This window comes from Mauremys reevesii, linkage group 3 (assembly GCF_016161935.1).
Source record: "Mauremys reevesii isolate NIE-2019 linkage group 3, ASM1616193v1, whole genome shotgun sequence".
Taxonomy (NCBI): domain Eukaryota; kingdom Metazoa; phylum Chordata; order Testudines; family Geoemydidae; genus Mauremys; species Mauremys reevesii.
In genome coordinates this window covers 147,095,383-147,114,365 of record NC_052625.1, presented here as the reverse complement: position 1 = coordinate 147,114,365, position 18,983 = coordinate 147,095,383, and the positions used below count along the sequence as shown (strand labels likewise).

The 18,983-nt window shown below is 40.6% G+C and overlaps 1 long non-coding RNA gene across 2 annotated transcripts in view; it reads right to left on the bottom strand.

Moving 5' to 3' along the window:
* Positions 1–1,029: 1,029 nt before the first annotated feature.
* LOC120401811 overlaps positions 1,030–18,983 on the bottom strand; it is a 115,242-nt gene continuing 97,288 nt past the window's right edge. For both annotated transcript variants that reach the window (XR_005596755.1, XR_005596754.1), the window contains 2 exons: positions 2,871–2,976; positions 1,030–1,664 (listed from right to left, as the gene is read on the bottom strand). This is a non-coding gene — a long non-coding RNA (uncharacterized LOC120401811). The remainder of the gene's footprint in view (positions 1,665–2,870; positions 2,977–18,983) is intronic.

The window sequence follows — 18,983 nt, the reverse complement described above, 5'->3', positions numbered from 1 at the left end:
TAGAATATCAGGGTTGGAAGAGACCTCAGGAGGTCATCTAGTCCAACCCCCTGCTCAAAGCAGGACCAACACCAACTAAATCATCCCATTCAGTGCTTTTCAAGCTGGGCCTTAAAAACCTCTAAGGATGGAGATTCCACCACCTCCCTAGGTAACCCATTCCAGTGCTTTACCACCCTCCTAGTGAAATAGTGTTTACTAATATCCAACCTAGACCTCCCCGACTGCAACTTCAGATCATTGCTTCTTGTTCTGTTATCTGCCATCACTGAGAACAGCCGAGCTCCATCCTCTTTGGAATCCCCCTTCAGGTAGTTGAAGGCTGCTATCAAATCCCCCCTCACTCTTCTCTTCTGCAGACTAAATAACCCCAGTTCCCTCAGCTTCTCCTCGTAAGTCATGTGCCCCAGCCCCTAATCATTTTCGTTGCCCTCCATTGGACTCTCTCCAATTTGTCCACATCCCTTCTGTAGTGGGGGGACCAAAACTGGATGCAGTACTCCAGATGTGGCCTCACCAGTGCCGAATAGAGGGGAATAATCACTTCCCTCGATCTGCTGGTAATGCTCCTACTAATACAGCCCAATATGCCGTTGGTCTTCCTGGCAACAAGGGCACACTGCTGACTCATATCCAGCTTCTCATCCACTGTAATCCCCAGGTCCTTTTCTGCAAAACTGCTGTTTAGCCAGTCGTTCCCTGCCTGTAGCAGTGCATGGGATTCTTCTGTTCTAAGTGCAGGACTCTGCACTTGTCCCTGTTGAACCTCATCAGATTTCTTTTGGTCCAGTCATCCAATTTGTCTAGGTCACTCTGGACCCTATCCCTATGCTCCAGCGTATCTACCTCTCCCCACAGCTTAGTTTCATCTTCGAACTTGCTGAGCGTGCTATTCATCCCATCATCCAGATCATTAACAAAGATGTTGAACAAAACCGGTCCCAGGAAATTAACATATTAAACAGACTAATTGGGCGGGCGGGGGAGGAAAGCCTTAGATCTGGAAGCCAAATGAGAAACACATTTCTGATTGTTTCATTATTTATTTCCCCAAAAGATTCAAGCTCCATTAGAAATAAAACTACAAGAGTTATGATTAAAATATTTAAATAAAGCTGCAGAAAACAAAAAGCAGTATTTGGGGAGTGAAATAATATACAAGTCTGACCTTTAGATCTGTACAGTTGTTAACATGTAAGGACAAAATTGATCATGTATAGTAAAGTATTCTAATGAACTAAAATCTGCACAAAAACACTCCAATAAATTTTTGTTTAAGCAAGTTCTTACATTGTGACTAAGGCAGAGTCAGTTTGCTCAAACCACTGTACTGCAGAAAACCTTCTGCCTAATTTGATGGAACTTTGCTGTTACTCCATTAATTTTGCAAAACCTGCTTAGCGACATTTGGGAAAATGAAGATAAAGAATGTTAGCGGAACAGCCATCTTCCAGTTTGCTCAAGAGCGTTATCCTCTCGCTAGGGTGCTCCTAAAGAGGAATACAGGCATGAGAGTTCTGCAGAGCAAAGCCCTTCAGGACCGTGAGCCAAAGCACTATACCTCCATGTGATTTTCTTACTCCAGAGAATGATGACATTATAAGGAGAAAGATGGTGGTGTCCTCAGCTGCACCTCATCTGATGGTGATAATTTTCAAAGCTATCTGAAATTATTGAAAAGAAACAAATAATTGGCCTGCCCATAAGTAGAATCACATATCAGCATTTCAGAGCTTTCCACATTTGTCACAAGTTTAGTCAGGTGGACACTTAGTTATTCTGTTGGGGGGAGTCTTTTGCAAGCTATTATAGACAGAAGTCATAAGGAATAATTTCTTCCACAAATTTAGTCTCTGTGCTCACAATTTGTCTGTAAGTCACAGTTTACTTAAGTGAATGCATCATTTGCAATAATTCACCAAAATGTCTCTGAATAATCCTTGGTCTGTTGATTGTTCAAGAGCAGTTCAGTGAAAATTCTTACTATCTTACATTTCAGCTGTGTGCTTTAGTTTTGACTGGACATATAGGTTGATCATATTATTTTGGTCTCTGACTGGATAAGAAAAATGGTCCTGATTAAAAGACATTTTTGAATTTTAAATTTGCTGTCCTGAATAATTACCAATCCTTTTTGTTAAAAAGTCACCATTTCCACAAACATACTTGCCAATCAGCTTATTTACTGCATATTCATGGAATATAAACTAAAAAAAGCAGGTGTAGACTCTGATAGAATGAGATCAGGTTTTTATTTGAGTGAATAACCCTGGAAAATGATTTAAAATATGCACCTAGCTTTGTGTTACTGCTGGTTCTGGTTACCATTACTGGTATAAGGAAAGATGTAATATCTTCTTTCCTGTTATTATTGTGTTGGCTACTTCAGGAGAATTCTATTAATAATATTCTTAGAAAATATGCTTAAGGAACTTCCAGATGTGTTAGAGCTTTAATCTGAACATAACCAAAACAAACTAGACAAAGAATGCATACAAGGATGGAGAGGATCAATTTTGTCTTATGTAGCAGCACTAGGGGCATTGAAAGTGAGTTATGCTGATACCTTTAAGAGTCTAGCTCCAGATTGCTCTCTGGTATTTCTATGCTGCTCAAGGTATCTCTTGATCCTAAGGTTTCCATCTCTTCTTTGGTGGTAGTTCTCTCTTTTTTCCCCACTTAACCTATCTGAGATCCCAGTGTGGCGGTGGTGTCTCCTCTACCCCCATGCCAATAGCACAATTTGGCTCCTGAGAGCATATGAAAATCATGTATTTGTATGTGCACGCAGCCAGTTGTCAGCCTGCATGCAAATGGAAACATCAAGTTTGTGCCCAAACAGACTAATTTACCCGCAAATGTATACTCACAAATGCACGCATCTTAGTTTGAAAAATCTGGTGCTACAAGTCTAAGATTGAGCCTGTGAAAACAGCTCTCGGTAAATGGGTTTTCTCCTTTAATTGTAGCTCCCATCTGCAGTGTGAGACACAAGATTTTCTTTGAAGAAAATAAGCATAATTGTTCATAATTGTCAAATACCATTTTCCAACTTTTTTTTTCAATATATATATATTTTTAAAAATCATCCATTTTGCCTGAAGTGCCACACTTTTCTAGAACATCTGTGTTCAGTGTTTTCACATTCCAATCAGGGGACTGTGAATCGTCTTCCTCCTCGTCCCCATGCACACTTTATACATCACACCCTAGGTCCCTTTTTGTGGTTGCCATTCTTCTGGCTGAGAAGGCCTTTAACCTCTGGTCCCTAATATTCAAAGGGTTAGTTAAGCAATCTGAGGCGTTTTGCCACCATCTTTCTTCAAGTGTGGAACATGCTGCCTATGAGCTCTTCCAACCCTATGTCAGCCTAAAAGCACCAGAAGCAGGACTCAAACTCCCCTACCTATCTCCGCTGGGTATATGTGTTGGTATTTTAAGACCGCAGGTTACCTATATTTGTTTTTACACTGTGTGCTTTGCTGGAGGGAAGCAGTGGTCAGTTTATAAGTAATATTACATGGGAGTACAATGTTTAACTTTTCCATTTTATTGAATAAAATATTGGCACTTTTAAGCTCCTAATGGAGATTTCTCTCAGTACAAATTGAATTAAAACTCAAACTATGACTGTGCTGTTTAGGTCTTGAAAAAGTTAGGTTTGTCCTATATGGGGAGCATGTCTAACCATGTCTGTGCAACCTATGTCTTGGGTTGCTTCTGTCAATAGCTTTTCTCTAAAACTATACAGAAAAAAATCCAGTAATATTACAAATTTGAAGGGTACTGACAATCGTTAAAATATTGTCAATCTCATTTTCTGTACCTATGTGCCAATATTTACTTATCAAAATAAATGCCACTGTTTGAGTAAGTTTGCAACACCAGCGATCAGAAGGTTTGAGCATCAAAATATTATTGCAGAAATGTGGAGTGACGAGCCAGAATTTCTATTAATTCTCTGAACTTCACAATACATGGAGATAAAGGAAAACACAGGAATGACTGACTCTTATTTATATACAAAATGCACAGTAGCCACAAACAGCTACAGTATGAAGTAGTTTAGGATACAATCTACTATTGCTGAGCCTAGCTTGTAACAGAACAACCAGTTTCTGAAGTGACACTTGCAGACAAAATCTTATGATGCACTTGCAGCAGAACATAGTACAAGAGATCTCTGAACACAAATACAGAAAAAGGATTAAAAATCTCTCTCTTCAACAATACTGAGTTCACCAAGGAGCAAAAGCTGATAAATTATTTATCTGAACTCCATAAAATTCCACAGGGATGTCCACCTGCAAGCTAATCTTCTTTCAAGAGAACCTTGCTTTGTGTGTGTGTGTGTGTATATATATATATATATATATATATATACACACACACACACACACACACACACACACACACACACACACGCACAGAGTGAGTGACATATGAATCTGAAAAACCTTCCCCTCCCCAGATATGCAAATCCCAAAACTTAAGGAAGGATGAGATCCATAAATTAAGTATACGTTGGGTCCCCGATGGTGTGACATGTCATTTTTAGTCAGGAATACAATTCTACTCTTATATGCAAAATGGCATCCTCTGTGAGGCATGACCTCACACCATGAGTACAGCCAGTCCTGGGGTATGCAATGCATACACAGATGGCACACCGCCCTGTTTCCCCCAAGCTCTGTGTGTGTGTGTGTGTGTCTGTGTCTTCATCTTGTGATTTCTTGGGGACGGGGACTGTTCCTTCTTCTGTCTGTGAAGTGTCTAGCACATAATAGGTGCTATCATAGGAACTGGCATACTGGATCAGAGCTGAAAGTGCAAAGAGACAGAACAAAAGCAACCACCACTTTATCCTCAACTCAGTGTGATAGGTAGGCATGGGATAGCCTGCCTCAGGAAAAGCTCTCTTCTAACCACTAATAGCTAGAAATTGGCCAGAACTATCCCAGGTGTAAAGCCGAAGTGATGCCAGAGCAGCCACGGGAGTTTCATAGATATAGAACAGCTGTGAAAACAAAATCAGGCCGAGAAACTTCTGTTCTCTGAAGACACTTAATTGATTTGCACTTTCTGAATATTACCCATAATGATCTGCTTATGCACAGAGTTGCCTGAGTTTGATTTGTTATATTTGTCATTTTCATAAACATTTCTGAATGACCATGTCAAGTGTTTTGAAGATTGTTTAGAGAGACAGCCAGCAGTTTTTCTGTCACGTCTTGTGTAGAATTTAACTGCTAGACATATAAATGCTTTTGCTGTGTCAAAGAGGAAAGATTTGATGGAGAGTCCAGCTGCTTTGTTCCCCTTGTCAAAAGTGTCACTTTCTTTTCTGCTGTTACCAAATATCCATGGTATTCTCATCATGGATTCAAACTCTTGTGCAAACAACTTTTTATGATATATTTTCCCTCACTCACTGCCTTTTTGGTTTTAGACAATCTTTAGCGGCATATCACTTTCACCTCACTTTAGTTGGAAAAGCGAGGAGAGGGAGTTAAAAATGCTCAGTCACAAACATACCCAGACAGTTTCCCTTTCACCCCTGTGTATTTAATCTTCAGTTTAAACACAACAGCACATACAAAGACTATACAGCAGTAGGAGACTTCCACACCACTTCTCTTTTTCTCCCTAGCTCACCTTCGGAGTGCCCCCTGAATCCCAGATATATAGCCACCCAGCTACTGGACCAATTGTCTCATTGGTCCCTAGCTATTACCACCCACCTGTCAGTAAACCGACAGAAACTGGTTAATTGCTTCCAATTAAGCCTGCAGACTGCAGCCTTCTCTCTGCTACAGCAACTTCAGTGACCAGGTGCTACAGCTCGCACTTTGTCACAGCCTTCATTGTTCAGCTGTATTATGATGCAGTCTTTAATCACATGATCATGTACTTCCCACCCCCCAGTGGAGCCCTTCCTCCTCCACTCTCCACTCACCCAGCCCTGGCCTCATCCAGTGCACAGAATGGTGGTTGCTCACTTAATATGCAGCTATTCAATATTTTGTGTTATCCTCTTTGTTCAGTGGGTGGCCCAGACCTTATCTTCTGCACACTATTCAAACCCTGCACTGAAGACAGAATTGTTAATTTCTTCTTGGACCTTCTGTGGTGCTTATCACTACAGTGTCTGGGTGCTTCACAAACATCCATGACTTTATCTTCATAACACCCCTGGGAGGTGACAGGATGGTGTTATCCTCATTTCAGAGCTGGACAATGTTAAGATAAAAGTTATACCTAATTTTGGGTGCCCGACTTGACAAATACAGGGCCTGAGTTTTTAGGGAATATTAGGATTATATAGTACAGTATATATTCAAGCATAGCTCCTATTGACTTCAGTTGCAGTTGTGAGTGCTTGCATTTCTGTAAGTCAGATGCCAGGATATCCAGCTAGGCAACCAGAAAATGAGGAAAATGCAGTTAGTGATCACCTGTGAAAAGTATAGTTGAAAGCAACTTAACTGGCATCCCATAGGAACAATATGGTACAGGTGGGGATAGAGTCCAGTTGTCAGGTATAATTCAATTGCCATAACCATGAGACTTCCTTGTCTGTTTTTGCCATCCCCTGCCTCATTCACTATACACCTTCCAATTTCTGCAACAAATGAGGCAGGACTCCTACAGACAACAGTCTCCTTTACTACCCTAATTCATCCATAGATGGGAGCCTTAATTCTGTCTTTTCAGTGCTTGATTTTTCAACCCTAATAATGCTCTTCTAATGGATGGGAGGAGGGAAGGAGAGATTTAGTGTGTGTGTGAGAGAGATTTCCTATGAGTTTAAAAAGCAAACTGAAAAAACAGAAATTATTTCACGTGGCTTGATATTGACACTCACATGGCTAATCAGAAGGGTTGGAGCCTTTCGATCTACCATGCGGACCCCCAGCCACTTGACCTAAAAGAGTAACTGACAGTTGTAGTAGGTTGTCATCTTCTGTGTGCATCGGCACTAGAAGGGGATGGGACACTTTCCCAGACACTTGCTGACAGCAGAAAATAGTGAGATTCAGGAATCCTGGGTTCCATTCTAGGCTCTGAAGGGGAGTATACTCTAGAAGGCACAGATTCTTCTGACTGATTTCCCTCCCCACCCACCCACCCAATTGTGACCTCTTCTGCCCTCTCCCCTCCAATCTGCCCCTGTCCCAATCCTGTCTTTTCCCCACCCCATGGTCTTCATCTCAGTCCCATTCTCCTTACTCAGCCAGTCCTAGTTTCCCTCTCAGGCCTCACTGTGCAAGTCCCAATTTTCCTACACTACCTGTCTGTCCTCCTTCCAATGCTGAGTCTCAATTTGTTTGCCCAGCCAGTCCAGTTACTTCTTCCCCATTCGATCTGTCTCTCCCTTACTATCTCCCAGTCTGAGTCTCCCTCCAAGGGCTCCTCATCCAATCTCAGTCTTCCTCCCTTCTTTCTTTCTGTCGCTGGCTTCTTGTCCCAGTCTCAAGAATACTAAAGGGCACATCATTCACACAGAGGCCATTCCCCTTGCCAAATTTCACATCCCTGCTCCAAAGCACTTTGACTCTAGACATTTTCAAAGAAGAGGAGGTTGACAGAATTTTTTTTAACGTGGGCAAAACAATGTATTTTCCCCAAGTCTTGTTCCTGGAAACGGTTTTATCTGGGAAAACAGAAGCCATAGGCAGAATCCAGTATGGAAAATTTAAACCCAAATGGTTAAAATTTTGCAAAGTTATAAGCAACTGGGAATTGGCTCTTACAATGGCAAGTGTCAGGAAACTTTAATAATAGGCAGCACTATCAGCTCTGTCTATAACTGTCAAAATTCAACAGTATTTGTTGTTGCATGCAGTCTTCTGTAAAATAACTTTCCGCATGCACTTCTGAGAGTTTTCAAATACATTCATATTCAAGGTGAAAGGAAAATTTACTGAGCCCAGTCCATTTCTGTAATAGTTTTCTAATTCTCTCTTTAACATTTTGCTCATACTTAAGAAAACTCCTGATCAGCCATCAGAGCTGACATTTTGGACAGACATACATTTTGGTTTAGCACTAAATGGATGTTTGTAGCCCAGATTGCAGTTTCTGAGTTCAGAGATCATGCAGCAGATAATAAAAGTGTGCCCTATTTTTAAATGAGTGCCACAAGCATGCCAAAACCACACAAACATAAGGGAAAATAGTCCCCCCAAAGACTCTACATTCTAAATCAGACACAACTATTTTTTCCAAGCCATGCCATTCATTACTTGCAAGCCTCTCCCAAAACATCTAATGCACTTAACAGAAAGAGAAATTCCATGGGCTTACTAATATATTTCAGGATCTTTATTTAAACCAGCAACGTAGAAAGCAGATAATTTGGAAGGTGACTCTGAAGTTGGAAAAGAAAAACTGCCGGATGCTACGCGAGAACAAAAAAATATATAAAAAAAATCACAAGAATGTCACTGCCAACCTATTTCTATTTTCCTTTGCTTTCTTTGGCTTGCTATAGTCTTACTTGCTATTTCCCCAGTTTATCTGTAAAGTATATTGTAATGTCAAGGAGGAATTGTTAGTCATAATCAAGTTGGGGGAAGCCAGGACAGAATATCATATTGCCTGCTTCATAATGGCTTGCTCTCTTTTGGATTTCTATAACCCAGACGTCAGACAGGCATTCTGTCCTGTCTACAGTTTAGCCATGGTGTGAGCCAAATCATTCTGTGGCCATTTTTAGCAGTCTCGTTTGTTGCAAGGACTCATCGTTATAGGTGTCTAGTAGCATTTCTTCTTATTCACATAACTTTCTGTCACATGGAAGGGCATGCCGTCCTAGAGTCCAGATACTTTATTTGCTACCATATAATGAAAAGGACATAGCCAGCACATGTGGAACCCTGTCATAAATGGCAAGTGCCACCATCTTAGCTTCCAGTTGACTGACAATATCATTTCTGAAACATCTTTTTTTCTGAGAAAACTTTTGGAATATGTCTACACTGGAATAAAAGACCCCCAGCATGGCCACAGATAACCTGCATCAGCTGACTCAGGCTTACGGGGCTAAAAATTGCTGTGTAGAGGTTCAAGCTTGGACTGGAGCCCAGCTTTCAGGACCCCATGAGGGAAAAGGGTCCCAGAGACCTAGACTCCAGCCTGAGCATCTACACAGCAATTAAACAGCCCAAGCCCCACGAACCTCAGTCAGCTGACAAGAACCAACCATGGGAGTTTAATTGCTGTATAGACACATGCTTGGAGACCTGAATTTGGAAGTCTCACCAGCATGGAGCACTTACAGCTAAAGAACACTCTGAGAGAGAGGAGGAAAGATAAACAAGGGGCCTGTAAGGATCACATATAACCCAGTCTGATTATTCCCTAGCTCGTAAGCAATATTGTTTTTTAAAACCGATAGAAAAGCACTTGAATTTGTTTGACATTATGTCAGCATCTCTTTCCTAATGCATGGCATTCAGCAGGCATATTTCTGAAATACTTTCATTTTAAAATCCCATTCATGCACTCTAATGCTAAATTGGTCCTAAAGGAAAATGTGCTTTACTATTATTAACCTACATTTTCAAAGTGATTAGTGATTTGGGAAGTCTCCGTTTTTGGGTGCCCAACTTGAGACAATGTAAATGAGTCAGTTTTTTAAAAGGACCCACCATTTTAAAATCAGGATCATTTATGGTGCCCCTAGTTGGATATCAAACACTGACACCTTACAATCACTAGTCACTTTTGAAAATGTAGGGCTTTAATAATCATTCTTCATATTGCAGTAGAACCCAGAGGCCCAAGCAAGGATCAAGACCCCCAATGTTCTCAGTGCCAAACAAGCATAAAGGAAGAGTTCCTGGTCCTAAGAGCTTACACTCTAAAAAGAAAACAAACAAACTGGGGGAGGGGAGGAAAGCAGATTGTAACATATATGCAAAGTGGTCAGGGTGACGAGAGGCACATGTGTGTTCCTTTTTTTTTTTTGGTGCCCCAGCACAAACAAAATGAAAACAGTGAACCTTGACACCCAAACATCATTTCGACATTCAAATGAGATCTCTCAAGTTCCTACCTCCACTGAACCCATAGACAACATTTGGGTTTCACGGGTTCACAGATTTTTTTTTTTAATCTTCCAAGCATTTTACAAATATTACCTAATTAATCCTTGTGAGGTAGGCACAGTAAGTATTACCCCCATTTTATAGAGGAGAAAGCTGAAGCAAAAAGGACAACTTTGCAAGGTAACACAACGCACCCATGCAAACAACAAAACAATACGTTTGATATAGGAGAAAGGGACTTAATTCCCCTTCCCAACTCTGCATGTTCCTGTTCTTCTCCCTTCCCTAAAAGGGCAGGAAGCCTCAGGATTCCTGCCTACTTGCTCCAGGTGCTGGTCTCATGTATATGCAAGAAGGTAAACCAGAAGACTGAAAAGAGGAGGTGAAGTCAGATATAGGGCAGGGATGCCCCAACACAGTAATGAGGCAAAGAGCCTCCCTGTGGATGGTTCTTGATTCTGGCATTTTATATGAGTTCTACAAAGATCTCAGGCGATCCAGGAACTTGCGGCTAAACTTACTTGAACTTTGGGAGGGCCAAAGAGTCAATCATAACCCCTCCATTGTCAGAGAAGTGAAGAAGAAACTAAGAACTCAGCGTATTCTCTCTCCAGGGGGAATGACAGCCTTAGGGAGAATCACCTTCATGGTGATTTTGCTTTAGATGGTGAGGGAACAGACTGCTCAGTAGTATGCAATATAATACAACATATGTAAGACACCAAGTAAGCAATATTGCAGTGCACCTTTTTTTGTGCATGAGTTTAATCGTTTTCTAAGCCATTTCAGAGTCCACTTTGCAGAGAATGCTGTTAAGGAGTATAAAAATGGGCATTGGAGCATTTGTCTCCAGGGATTTTGCTGAAAAAGTTTTAAAGTGGAACTTCTAAAGAGACAGCCAGGAGGAAATTCCAGACTCCTACATTTATATTTTGGGGGAGGAAGAGTGGAGGATGATAGTGTTTTAACATGCGACTTCATTTAACCCACCCCTAGTTTAGTGTACAAGATAACTACAACAAACAGTCAGCAAGCAGCTGTATCAGCAGCAGATCTAGACACTAACAGTGGGTCAGGACCACTAATTCTGCCAAAACATAGTACAATAAGTAGGGTCAGACTTCAGCAGTAATGACCAAGGAATTTCCAAAAGAACCTGCTGGGATTGGTTTATTTTCAACATTTGCAAACAAATCTGCAGGGTTCAGGTCACAAGCTGCATTGCAAACTGAAGAGTTCCGTGATTGTGCAGCCCTGCTGTAAATGTTCAGCAAAATTATTGCAGCCTTTGCGATCTGTAAACCACCTTGAGGAAACGATCACCTCAACATCAAACATTGTGCATTTTATGCTTGATAGCAATAACTGCAGACAGAGGTCAATATTGACAGAAGTCTGTCAGTCACACCACCCTAAATGTACACCAGTACAGTACAGCAGCTTGTCATAATGGGTTCCCAGCCTAAGAAGGAAATTTTAATTTTCTTTTGCCACACTCTTGCCAAGAGTAAATTAAAGCAAATATTACAAATATTTCTGCTCAGGCTGTTTCCCAGCCAAGAGAAATTATAGTGTTTTTGCCCAGTCCACACGCTAAAACATCTTTTCACAAACATGTCAGAGGAAAAGGGTTTTTTTTTCGTCCCCCTAGGACTAATACTAATATGTATAAAAAAACTTCACATATTTAAAACACATTTTTAAATTTGTCAAGAGGAAGAGATTTGATCACTCTGACATAGGCCATTCACCTAAATGAGCTTCACAGTGTGTATCTACTGTGCAGAACACACGTTAAGCAACCCGGCATGGTATTGGCGTAGTAAATGAGATCACACTGAAGGAGTTATAATGATGTGGCTCTTACATAGCACTTTTATACAAAGACCTCAATACATTTTACATTATCCATTATTACAATTATTTTACAGTTGGGAAAACTGAAGCATGGAAGAGTGAAGTGACTTCTCCAAGGTCATACACAAGTCTCCTATGTCCCAGTTCTTTGCCCTAGCCACTGGACCACCCTGCCACCCTGTAATAGTTCTATCAAAATAAGAGATGCCCTGGATTTACACAAGCGTAAAGGAAACCAATAACGAACCTTACATTAAGAGGTCTACATTCTCAGTTATTACCATTCAGCCTGCGGAGCTAAATGTTTTCCGTCATTGTCCCATTGGAGGGATTCCATAATTATACCCGTTATTTTATTCCTCTGGGGGTTTTTTTTCTTTGTTTTTTTGGCTCCTTGAGAAATGGTCTTTAATGTTTCATGCTTTTGAATTCCCTGTTTATAACCCAAATTTCTCAGAACGTGAAGCAACAATATCCTTCTTATAGCAACTACTCATGAATTATGGCTGCTACAAATTAGCAGAAATTTTCAGCATGTTGGGAGATACACATTTCCCAGATGACATTTGGAAAGAATCCATCTAAATCAGAATGCCCTCCCAAATGGAGGAGGTTTAATATACCTATGATGTTTTTAACTGCCATAAACCTCTGTTAATTTATTTCTCCCTCAAGAAACAACAAATATAGTGCTTTAGAGCAGGCAGGTATAGCTACCTTTAAGAAATATACTTTTTGGAAGCAGGGTTAAAATACTAATATGAATATAAATAACAACCATTGCTAGAGGTGCAATCATTTGGCATCTGTTTAATAGGTTTTTTATTATGAAGTACATTCATTTTACTGCACAGTGATATTATAACACCTCTTTGTGGCCCTTCTGAGACAATTTCCCCAAAAATTGTTCTGTTGGGGAGCAGGGCTTGCTTCCTATGGAACAGGCTGCAGGACTCGCCCATGATCCCCGCTGATCTGCAGAAGAGCTGAACCATCCATGCAGAAGTACCCGATTCTTTTGTGCCATGCTTGGAGCTCCACTATGGTTCCCCTATCACTCCCTGTGAACATACTCAAATGGAACTCTTTGCCTCCCTCGGGCCCCTTTTACCCTGTGCTTCCTGCAACTTCATGTTACTGCATGCCTGTCACTCATAATTGTTCCCTTCCAGAAGGCTATACTGTGAGTGTGAGAATGTCATCACAGCACTGCCCAATCTGCATTCCCACCATTGCCAGGTTATACACAGAACTACAATTTCCAAAGAAGATTTCATGTTCTGTTCCATTCTGATGCATAATGAAAACAAGTTTCAAAACCTCAAACATTTTTACAAAACAGAATTCTTGTTCTCCTTACTCAGCAACTCACAAATCTACTTCTCTGCCTCTTACTCTCTTGTGTCCTACCTCACATACCCACTTTTCATACTCCTTTCCAGAGTATATACCAGCTTTGTGTTGAGCTTAATACAGCACTTGGGTGAAGAGCCTCAGTTTTTTTAAATAAATATTTTCTTTTGTTTGAGTTGTTGTAGATGCAGGTCCCTTGGGCTCAGAATGATTTGTGCAATATCTACTCCCAAATCAGTGTGTAACCACAGGATTTTATTATGCTGCTTTGTCATAGAAAGCTCAAGGACATTTCCTCCCTGCAGAAACCTGACTAATCAGTGCTGTCATCAAGGCGCCCATTAGAGCTTTATTGGTTTTGTTTTGGCAGATGCTTTCTTGATACACATTTTGATAATCATCTGTGTTTTATGTTTCTGGGAAGCCGATTACACTGTTTTAGATTTAGATAGATTTGTTTAGATTGTAAAAGAGGGAAGACATCTTCTCAATATCCACATCCACCCATGCCTGCTGAGGGATGATAAATGAGACTTGATTTTTTATTTCTCAGCTTTTGTAAATCCAGCAGAATCAGACACCACATGCTTTGATTGTCAGGACTTGGATGAAGAGGCTAAACCTAACATAGTTAATCATCATGAGTGCTAAACTCATGCTTACAAACAACAACAGATCAGCCTTATCTCAACCTGATGCTGTTGGGGGTGTTCCCGTCTTATTTACTTTGGTCACGAATGATGTGGAATTAATACCAAAAATCAAATAAAAGTCTTTGCTACCTGGCTCATGGATATGGTAGCTATATTTGCCCCTAGACTTATCAAAAGATGACAAGAGGAGGGTCCCAATACCTATTCAAACTAAAAAACAGAATAATCACAAAAACCAAGACCAGTCTATAAACACTGATTTGCAGTAAGTGTGCTGGGAGTGCTGGATGTGAGAGATTCCTTCCTGAAATGGAACGCTGTTATGTGAGTTTGAAATGCATCTTTTATTGTCACACTAGCACTAAAACTAAGTTGTCGCCATAACAAGAAAAAACAAACAAACCTGTTATACTGGCCTAAGACTTGGTTTGAGTTTTGGGAGACCATTTGGGCCAACTCCTCCTATAGCTGAACTGGTTCACCAATCCCAAGAGAAGATGGCTGTCACATACATTCCAAGCACAATACACATACATTTTTAGTACAAAGAAATAAGCTTATTTTGCCATTAGAAAAAAACAAAACACCTTTTATGTTCACTGGTGTCTGTAATATTTTCATGTCAGGTTGGATCTATAAAGGTTAAATTTCTGCAAATTGGAGTGAAAAGCATTGGATTTGTCCAAGGCCCTGTGCTCTGAAGCATTTGACATTTGTGAAATAAAGTGAAAGTGACACCCCAAACACTTATTTGGCAGGTGCTGAGAGTTCCATAGTAACTGGAAACTTGGTAAGAAATACAAAACTTGTATAAACACAATCAGACAGCTCAGTCTCTTTCTTCCTCTGTGACTGGTGGCATTCATAGAAGCGGTATCTTCTTTACTTTGAAAATTGCCAGATTAGTTCATGTTTTGTGTCATTTTTCCAAGACAGAAAGATGGGATTGTATGATATGGTGGAAGTGGATTTTTCACATCTATGGCTTGAAATTACTTTTCTAGCCATACTTATTTTAATTGAATCTTGAGACCACACTATTTTTGGTTCACTTCATTTTTCCTGAAGTATGAGGCAGTCCTCATAATACTCTTATTTTTGTAATGTCTATTGCACATTGGTAAGAAATAGCTGTGAGAACTCTTACACAACGTGAAGAAAAGACCCAGCTGACGTTAGCCTTTGCACAAGTAAAAAAGGATCCCTAAAAAAATATTAGCAGTCCTCACTTGTCTAAAGAAACTATACAACGTGGTTTTTGCTCCTTCTATCACCATCTTTCCTGCTGCCTTTAGGACTCTAGATAAAATGGATATGATAGATGATTTGCAATTCTCTTTCAAATTCCCAGTTTGGCAAAATCCATGCACAACCCTAACCTGCCACCATATTGAGCAAACCCCCCCCCCCCCCACTGCATTTTATGAAAGCACTTGTCAACATTTTGCTCTCAGGATTATTCTCAACCCTTTCACAGGAGAACTAGCACAATCTCAGTCTCTCTTCCTGCTGAAAGACAACTAACTTCCCCATGCTGTTTTCTGGAGATCTAGTCAATCACAATGTCCTCCCTCTCCCACACAGACTTTCCCCAATTTAGCATTTTCCAAATCTCTGGTTCACATTAGCAGCACTGCCTGATTCAGATCCTGCTCCCATCCTAGATCATCCTCTTCCATCTCATCAGAGGGAAACAGCTTTGACTTCTCTTGTTAGCTAAACTTCGTCCCTCCTCTTCATGGAAACAGATGTCTTCCTGATGTGCCACTTGTCCTAGGTAGTTGACTGCTCCCCTTTATTAGAGCTTTAGCTTTAACTGTGAATCCAGAGAATGGAAATATTAAGAAATACTAAGGGTTTCATATTTGGGATGACTAAGTGACTTTTGACTGACATAATGTTGTTTTCCTCTAATGTATGACACACAACAACTTGTTTATTTGTGATTTTAGAAGACAAATTTTAGGGATCTCTTCTGGGATCAAATTGTGTCATTGTCATTTTATGATATGTAGCTTCCCAGAGCTGTCAACAACTTTTAAAAAGGTATTTGTAAGCTTACTGCTATGCATTTAGCAACAATGGAATGGGAATTTGAAAAAAGATCTTTTATTATCTGTATACTCAAACTTTTTGAAAAGAACATAGGCCATAACTGCTTCCGAGCATTATATTTATGGCATTGTTTAAAAGAGCATGAGACAAACAGTTCCACACACACCCTTACATCAATTAGTCTTTATGAACTTAGGCCTCAATCCTGCGAAGTACTTAAGCACATGCTTAACTTTAAGCATGAGTAGTCTCACTGAAGTCAAAGGGAATAAATGTTTAAAAGTTGAGCAAAAGTGCTTTGCTGGATCAAGACTTCTACTTGCTTGTATTTCTCTAATAATCTTTCCTATTATTTGAAAGATTTAGAAAATTTCCCATGTTCTGAGACTGAACTGTGAAAATAACATGACCCAGACAAATCCTAAAGGAAGTTCAGCACTCAACTTATTCTTTAAACCAGCAATAGTAAATAGACTTGAATTAGAAGGAACAACATTAATGACAGAAAGGAAGCTTCCTCATAGTACACATGAATTACAATCAGCAGAACGTGAGATATCATAAACCACAAATGAAGAAGCAGACACCAGATCTGGTTTCTAATACTGGAACTACTTGTTTACAACATCAGATTCATCTTTATCCTGAAACTTGCAGTTCTTCCTTATACTTAGAAAGGGAAATTCCACAAAAACCATGGTAAATTCAGCTACTGTTGGTGGCAAATGCAGTTTTTAACACCAATCACTGAACTACTTCATCAGCCAGTGATAAGTGTTAACTGTCTACAAGTTTCTCTCATGACAAAGATAGGACTGACTTTCTTCTCCTCATTCATGTCCATCAATCTGGCATGCATTATGCTTCTTCCAAGGCATGCACAAGGTTCCCAAAGATAAATAGGTTACATAGTATAATCCTTCAGCAAGGTATTGTCAAACAGCAACATAAGCTGGGTTCCAATAGTGAGTTGTCCCTCTTAAAACAAACATACCAGTTCAAGGCTCTACCCAGAATTTCTAGGATCACCAAGTACTTTTCCTGTGCTCCCTTAATAGGCAATTCTTCCCCACATGCAAGCACTAAAAGTGTCTATGAAACAAAGAACACTTAATTGGAGGAAAAGGGTACAAACAGCATCAACTTGTGACAACACAGCAAGTCTAGCTATACGGATGATAAATAAACATTACTTCACAGTAACTTTGGCATGAGTCTGTTAACTCTGTTCGCCACCTATCAGCGTGAACATCTGTAAATGCACAACCTTACATCTAGGGCCCAGACGCAGCATTGCAGGGACTTTGCTTCTTGTGCTCCCTCTGGTGGTCACTTCCTCTGCCATGATGACCATTCCCAGTCAGTCCCTTCTCTGGACTGCCTTACTGGGTCCTCTGTGGCACAGACCTCCAGCCAAGTCACATAACAGTTCAGTTCCCTTGAGGGGTTCATCTTTAAACAAAAAGGTCCTTCGCTGCTTCTGGGCTCAGTTCTAAACAATAAGTCCTTCACTCCTCTTGGACGTCTATCTCATTCCCTGTTACTCAGAGACCCTAGTTCAGGGCTCCTCTCTGCTCTAGAACCCCACGACAGGAGTTAACCCTATTCCTGTAGCTCTGCTTCCAGGCCATAGCCCATCCCAAGACTACAGGTCTTCTTCCAGTCCCTTTGATGAGACAGGAACTCTCCCTAGCTGTTCTCTCCTGGGTCTCTACTCCAACTGAGTGCTCTCTGCTCCTTATACAGCCTAGCTCCTACTCCTCTGGCCAGAAGGCAATCTGTTAATCACGTCCCAGGTACAAAGCGTAATAATAAGGTTCTTTCCTGTGCCTTACAGATGATGGGGATTAAGCCCCATCACAACATCCAACAGGCAAATATCTCTTCACCATATTACTTCCCCCTTCCTCATCCACTAAACCCCACCCACTGTTTGGCATTAGTAAGCAACATAGTCCTAGAGTCCTGAGATACCTTCCAGCAGTCCTTTGGGAAGTGCTGCCTGGTCCTGTCCTGAGGATCCATCACCTAACCCAGCTATAGTATTTCAACTTATTTAGTGACTGAGTATGACGGGTCTCTCCAGAGTTCACCCAGTTCTGCTACTGTGCTTTATGGCTTCAGTGAAGAACCTTTCTACATTGCATTCCATCAAGAAGCCACATCTGTGTCCTCTCCCAAAGAATCTTCCCAACAGCACAGGATCCTCAGTGAAGGAAAAAACAATACCATTCAAAACCTGTGAGTCCTTGCCAAGGGAGAGCCTCTTCTTGCTACAAGCTACAAACCCTTCTCCCCTTTGCCCCCTTTCTAGTTCAATTCCACTATCCAATTCTGAAATTGGGCACAGTTATGGTGACTTCCAAAGTATCACCAGAGGAATTCTGGGAAGAAAGCACATGGAAATGAAACTCTCTGTAGCCATAGTTCCCCTGTTCACCAACAGATGGGAGCAGAGAGTAATTTGCCCTCAGGGGCATCTATCTATGTGAAATACTGGGCTATTCAGATAAAATAGCTCTGTGGCTGTTCTTCCTCTGTTCACCAACAGATGGGAGCAGAAAGCTTCTGACCCTCTAGAGCTTCAAGGCACAGGGATCACCTTTTAACAAAATCCCTCCAATCTTTTGCAATAAACAAAGACATCAAATGCAAGTTGTACAAACACAGCTATGACTATCCAAATTAAAAAAATCATCAAAATACAGGAAAGGCATGCAAGCAAGCAACATTTCCAAAGGAAACAGACAGCATGTTCATTTGTTCAACAGACAAACATTTCCTTAAAGAACTAAGAAGCTGACAAATGAAATATATCGACTGTTGATACACATAATAGGAAAATTGCTTAGTTACTAGAAAAAAAAAAGCATTTCTTGAAGTACTCAGGTCTACAGATCCTACATTGGGTCTATCACTGTGATGATGAGTGATATATCAATATAAAAACTAAGATGCACAGACTTGTAACTCTAGGGACAGACGGAGATTTATGAGCTACTACATCAGCATG